Genomic DNA, 7,061 nt, shown 5'->3' with positions numbered 1-7,061 from the left:
GTAACCACCGACACTTAGAATATTTTCGGGTTGGTATAAATCAGTAACCACTGACACTTAGAATTTTTTCGGGTCGGTACAAATCAGTAACCACTGACACTTAGAATATTTTCGGGTTGGTATAAATCAGTAACCACCGACACTTAGAATATTTTCGAGTTGGTATAAATCAGTAACCACTGACACTTAGAATTTTTTCGAGTTGGTATAAATCAGTAACCACTGACACTTAGAATATTTTCGGGTTGGTATAAATCAGTAACCACCGACACTTAGAATATTTTCGAGTTGGTATAAATCAGTAACCACTGACACTTAGAATTTTTTCGAGTTGGTATAAATCAGTAACCACTGACACTTAGAATATTTTCGACTTGGTATAAATCAGTAACCACTGACACTTAGAATATTTTCGGGTTGGTATAAATCAGTAACCACCGACACTTAGAATATTTTCGAGTTGGTATAAATCAGTAACCACTGACACTTAGAATATTTTCGGGTTGGTATAAATCAGTAACCACCGACACTTAGAATATTTTCGGGTTGGTACAAATCAGTAACCACTGACACTTAGAATATTTTCGAGTTGGTATAAATCAGTAACCACTGACACTTAGAATTTTTTCGAGTTGGTATAAATCAGTAACCACTGACACTTAGAATATTTTCGGGTTGGTATAAATCAGTAACCACCGACACTTAGAATATTTTCGGGTTGGTATAAATCAGTAACCACTGACACTTAGAATTTTTTCGGGTCGGTACAAATCAGTAACCACTGACACTTAGAATATTTTCGGGTTGGTATAAATCAGTAACCACCGACACTTAGAATATTTTCGAGTTGGTATAAATCAGTAACCACTGACACTTAGAATTTTTTCGAGTTGGTATAAATCAGTAACCACTGACACTTAGAATATTTTCGGGTTGGTATAAATCAGTAACCACCGACACTTAGAATATTTTCGAGTTGGTATAAATCAGTAACCACTGACACTTAGAATTTTTTCGAGTTGGTATAAATCAGTAACCACTGACACTTAGAATATTTTCGGGTTGGTATAAATCAGTAACCACCGACACTTAGAATATTTTCGAGTTGGTATAAATCAGTAACCACCGACACTTAGAATTTTTTCGAGTTGGTATAAATCAGTAACCACTGACACTTAGAATTTTTTCGGGTTGGTATAAATCAGTAACCACCGACACTTAGAATATTTTCGAGTTGGTATAAATCAGTAACCACTGACACTTAGAATTTTTTCGGGTCGGTATAAATCAGTAACCACTGACACTTAGAATTTTTTCGAGTTGGTATAAATCAGTAACCACTGACACTTAGAATATTTTCGGGTTGGTATAAATCAGTAACCACTGACACTTAGAATTTTTTCGACTTGGTATAAATCAGTAACCACTGACACTTAGAATTTTTTCGGGTTGGTATAAATCAGTAACCACTGACACTTAGAATATTTTCGGGTCGGTACAAATCAGTAACCACTGACACTTAGAATATTTTCGGGTTGGTATAAATCAGTAACCACTGACACTTAGAATTTTTTCGAGTTGGTATAAATCAGTAACCACTGACACTTAGAATTTTTTCGGGTTGGTATAAATCAGTAACCACCGACACTTAGAATATTTTCGGGTTGGTATAAATCAGTAACCACCGACACTTAGAATTTTTTCGGCTCAGTAGAAATCAGTAACCAAGCGCATTTTTGAATTGGTTACTGATTTCTCCGTTCGAGTTGCGGCTGCGGTTGGCTTCAAATAGTGGTGGGGGCTTAATTATCGCCGAGGGGAGCATGTCCCGGTGGTGTGGCCGAGGATGGAGTGCCTTTTGAAGGGGGTGTTTCTGAATTTGGACCCTTTTTGAGTTGCATGGCCGGATGGGTGTGGTTTTGAAGGGTGTGTCTGTCTGGAGTGGCACCGGCGTTGGTGTGAGGCTGAGGGTGGGCGTTCGGTTCCTGGTTAGGGATAGGGAAAGGGTGAGACTTAGCTTTAGTGCTCGTGCCCCCGATTTTGGTAATGTTTGACGTCAATTTTCCAAGGAGGCGAATGCAAGGCTTCAGAGGGACTTTGAGTGTTCGGGGGCGGGGTAGCTCAGCCGGATTTGCCCCGGCGGTTCTGCGGACGGTGTTGACTTCGAGGGCGGACCGGCCCCCGTGTTCAGTCCGAATATCGTGCATTGTTAACGGCGGGAAGTGTTCCAAAAGGGAATGGGATTGAATGTGACTGCTGAAGCCGACTTTGAGACCTGTAACGCGGGTAGCTCAGCCGGATTTGACCCGGCGGTTCTGGCGACGGTCTCGCCTTCGAGGGGGGAGCGCCCCGCGTGTTCAGGCCGAATTTTGTGCATTTCCATCGGCGGGAAGAGGTCCAAACGGGAATGGGATTGAATGTGACTGCTGAAGCCGACATTGAGACCTCTAACGCGGGTAGCTCGGCAGGATTTGACCCGGCGGTTCTGCCGAAGGTCTCACCTTCGAGGGGGGAGCGTCCCGCGTGTTCAGGCCGAATATCGTGCATTGTTAACGGCGGGAAGTGTTCCAAAAGGGAATGGGATTGAATGTGACTGCTGAAGCCGACATTGAGACCTCTAACGCGGGTAGCTCGGCCGGATTTGACCCGGCGGTTCTGGCGACGGTCTCGCCTTCGAGGGGGGAGCGTCCCGCGTGTTCAGGCCGAATTTTGTGCATTTCCATCGGCGGGAAGAGGTCCAAACGGGAATGGGATTGAATGTGACTGCTGAAGCCGACATTGAGACCTCTAACGCGGGTAGCTCGGCCGGATTTGACCCGGCGGTTCTGCCGAAGGTCTCACCTTCGAGGGGGGAGCCTCCCGCGTGTTCAGGCCGAATTTTGTGCATTTCCATCGGCGGGAAGAGGTCCAAACGGGAATGGGATTGAATGTGACTGCTGAAGCCGACATTGAGACCTCTAACGCGGGTAGCTCGGCCGGATTTGACCCGGCGGTTCTGCCGAAGGTCTCACCTTCGAGGGGGGAGCGCCCACCGTGTACAGGCCGATTTTCATGCATTTCCAACCGTGGGAAGGGGTCCGAAAGGGGATGGGGGTGAACGTGACTGCTCAACCCGACTTTGAGACCTGTAACGCGGGTAGCTCAGCCGGATTTGACCCGGCGGTTCTGGCGACGGTCTCGCCTTCGAGGGGGGAGCGTCCCGCGTGTTCAGGCCGAATTTTGTGCATTTCCATCGGCGGGAAGAGGTCCAAACGGGAATGGGATTGAATGTGACTGCTGAAGCCGACATTGAGACCTCTAACGCGGGTAGCTCGGCAGGATTTGACCCGGCGGTTCTGCCGAAGGTCTCACCTTCGAGGGGGGAGCGCCCACCGTGTACAGGCCGATTTTCATGCATTTCCAACCGTGGGAAGGGGGCCGAAAGGGGATGGGGGTGAATGTGACTGCTCAACCCGACTTTGAGGCATCTAACCCGGGTAGCTCAGCCGGGTTTGACCCGGCGGTTCTGCCGACGGCCTCGCCTTCGAGGGGGGAGCGTCCCCCGTGTACAGGCCGATTTTCATGCATTTCGAACCGTGGGAAGTGGCCCAAAAGGGGATGGGAGTGAATGTGACTGCTCAACCCGACTTTGGCGCTTCCGAGCCGGGTAGCTCAGCCGGGTTTGACCCGGCGGTTCTGCCGACGGTCTCGTCTTCGAGGCGGGTGCCTCCCCCGTGTACAGGCCGATTTTCATGCATTTCGTACCGTGGGAAGTGGTCCAAAAGGGAATGGGGGTGGACGTGACTGCTCATACCGACATCGAGACTTGTAAGCCGTGTAGCTCGGCCGGGTTTGATCCGGCGGGTCTGCCGACGGTCTCGTCTTCGAGAGGGGGGCCTCCCCCGTGTACAGGCCGATTTTCGTGCATTTCCAACGGTGGGAAGAGGTTCAAAAGGGGATGGGGGTGAATGTGACTGCTCAACCCGACTCTGAGGCTTCTAACCCGGGTAGCCCGGCCGGGTTTGACCCGGCGGTTCTGCCGTCGGTCTCGCCTTCGAGGGCGGAGCCTCCCCCGTGTACAGGCCGATTTTCGTGCATTTCAAACCGTGGGAAGCGGTCCAAAAGGGGATGGGAGTGAATGTGACTGCTCATACCGACCTTGGCGCTTCCGACCCGGGTAGCTCAGCCGGGTTTGACCCGGCGGTTCTGCCGACGGTCTCGTCTTCGAGGCGGGTGCCTCCCCCGTGTACAGGCCGATTTTCATGCATTTCGTACCGTGGGAAGTGGTCCAAAAGGGAATGGGGGTGAATGTGACTGCTCAACCCGACTCTGAGGCTTCTAACCCGGGTAGCTCGGCCGGGTTTGACCCGGCGGTTCTGCCGTCGGTCTCGCCTTCGAGAGGGGCGCCTCCCCCGTGTACAGGCCGATTTTCGTGCATTTCCAACGGTGGGAAGAGGTTCAAAAGGGGATGGGGGTGAATGTGACTGCTCAACCCGACTCTGAGGCTTCTAACCCGGGTAGCCCGGCCGGGTTTGACCCGGCGGTTCTGCCGTCGGTCTCGCCTTCGAGGGCGGAGCCTCCCCCGTGTACAGGCCGATTTTCGTGCATTTCAAACCGTGGGAAGCGGTCCAAAAGGGGATGGGAGTGAATGTGACTGCTCATACCGACCTTGGCGCTTCCGACCCGGGTAGCTCAGCCGGGTTTGACCCGGCGGTTCTGCCGACGGTCTCGCCTTCGAGGGGGGAGCGTCCCCCGTGTTCAGGCCGAATTTTGTGCATTTCGAACCGTGGGAAGTTGCCCAAAAGTCGATGGGAGTGAATGTGACTGCTCAACCCGACTTTGGCGCTTCCGAGCCGGGTAGCTCAGCCGGGTTTGACCCGGCGGTTCTGCCGACGGTCTCGTCTTCGAGGCGGGTGCCTCCCCCGTGTACAGGCCGATTTTCATGCATTTCGTACCGTGGGAAGTGGTCCAAAAGGGAATAGGGGTGGACGTGACTGCTCATACCGACATTGAGACTTGTAAGCCGTGTAGCTCGGCCGGGTTTGATCCGGCGGGTCTGCCGACGGTCTCGTCTTCGAGGCGGGTGCCTCCCCCGTGTACAGGCCGATTTTCGTGCATTTCGAACCGTGGGAAGTGGTCCAAAAGGGGATGGGGGTGGACGTGACTGCTCAACCCGACTTTGAGGCTTCTAACCCGGGTAGCTCGGCCGGGTTTGACCCGTCGATTCTGCCGATGGTCTCGTTTTGGAGGGGGGAGCCTCCCCCGTGTTCAGTCCGATTTTCGTGCATTTCGAACCGTGGGAAGTGGCCCAAAAGGGGATGGGAGTGAATGTGACTGCTCATACCGACTTTGGCGCTTCCGAGCCTGGTAGCTCAGCCGGGTTTGATCCGGCGGTTCTGCCGACGGTCTCGTCTTCGAGGCCGGTGCCTCCCCCGTGTACAGGCCGATTTTCGTGCATTTCCAACGGTGGGAAGTGGTCCAAAAGGGAATGGGGGTGGACGTGTCTGCTCATACCGACTTTGAGACTTGTAAGCCGGGTAGCTCAGCCGGGTTTGTTCCGGCGGTTCTGCCGACGGTCTCGTCATCGAGGGGGGAGCCTCCCCCGTGTCCAGGCCGATTTTCATGCATTTCCAACCGTGGGAAGTGGTCCAAAAGGGAATGGGGGTGAATGTGACTGCTCATACCGACTTTGAGACTTTTAAGCCGGGTAGCTCAGCCGGGTTTGACCCGGCGGTTCTGCCGACGGTCTCGCCTTCGAGGGGGGAGCGTCCCCCGTGTTCAGGCCGAATTTTGTGCATTTCGAACCGTGGGAAGTTGCCCAAAAGTCGATGGGAGTGAATGTGACTGCTCAACCCGACTTTGAGACTTGTAAGCCGGGTAGCTCAGCCGGGTTTGACCCGGCGGTTCTGCCGACGGTCTCGTCTTCGAGGCGGGTGCCTCCCCCGTGTACAGGCCGATTTTCATGCATTTCGTACCGTGGGAAGCGGTCCAAAAGGGGATGGGAGTGAACGTGACTGCTCATACCGACTTTGGCGCTTCCGAGCCGGGTAGCTCAGCCGGGTTTGACCCGGCGGGTCTGCCGACGGTCTCGCCTTCGAGGGGGGAGCGTCCCCCGTGTTCAGGCCGAATCTTGTGCATTTCGAACCGTGGGAAGTTGCCCAAAAGTCGATGGGAGTGAATGTGACTGCTCAACCCGACTTTGAGACTTGTAAGCCGGGTAGCTCAGCCGGGTTTGACCCGGCGGTTCTGCCGACGGTCTCGTCTTCGAGGCCGGTGCCTCCCCCGTGTACAGGCCGATTTTCGTGCATTTCCAACGGTGGGAAGTGGTCCAAAAGGGAATGGGGGTGGACGTGTCTGCTCATACCGACTTTGAGACTTGTAAGCCGGGTAGCTCAGCCGGGTTTGTTCCGGCGGTTCTGCCGACGGTCTCGTCATCGAGGGGGGAGCCTCCCCCGTGTCCAGGCCGATTTTCATGCATTTCCAACCGTGGGAAGTGGTCCAAAAGGGAATGGGGGTGAATGTGACTGCTCATACCGACTTTGAGACTTTTAAGCCGGGTAGCTCGGCCGGGTTTGACCCGGCGGTTCTGCCGACGGTCTCGTCTTCGAGGCGGGTGCCTCCCCCGTGTACAGGCCGATTTTCGTGCATTTCGAACCGTGGGAAGTGGTCTAAAAGTCGATGGGAGTGAACGTGACTGCTCAACCCGACTTTGAGACTTGTAAGCCGGGTAGCTCAGCCAGGTTTGACCCGGCGGTTCTGCCGACGGTCTCGCCTTCGAGGGCGGACCCTCCCCCGTGTACAGGCCGGTTTTCGTGCATTTCGAACCGTGGGAAGTGATCCAAAAGGGAATGGGGGTGAACGTGACTGCCCAACCCGGCTTTGAGACTTGTAAGCCGGGTAGCTCAGCCGGGTTGGACCCGGCGGTTCTGCCGACGGTCTCGACTTCGAGGCGGGTGCCTCCCCCGTGTACAGGCCGATTTTCATGCATTTGCAACGGTGGGAAGTTGCCCAAAAGTCGATGGGAGTGAATGTGACTGCTCAACCCGACTTCGAGACTTGTAAGCCGGGTAGCTCAGCCGGGT

This window comes from Chiloscyllium punctatum, unplaced genomic scaffold, assembly GCF_047496795.1.
Source record: "Chiloscyllium punctatum isolate Juve2018m unplaced genomic scaffold, sChiPun1.3 scaffold_770, whole genome shotgun sequence".
Lineage (NCBI taxonomy): Eukaryota > Metazoa > Chordata > Chondrichthyes > Orectolobiformes > Hemiscylliidae > Chiloscyllium > Chiloscyllium punctatum.
Note: the sequence above shows the minus strand (reverse complement) of the source record.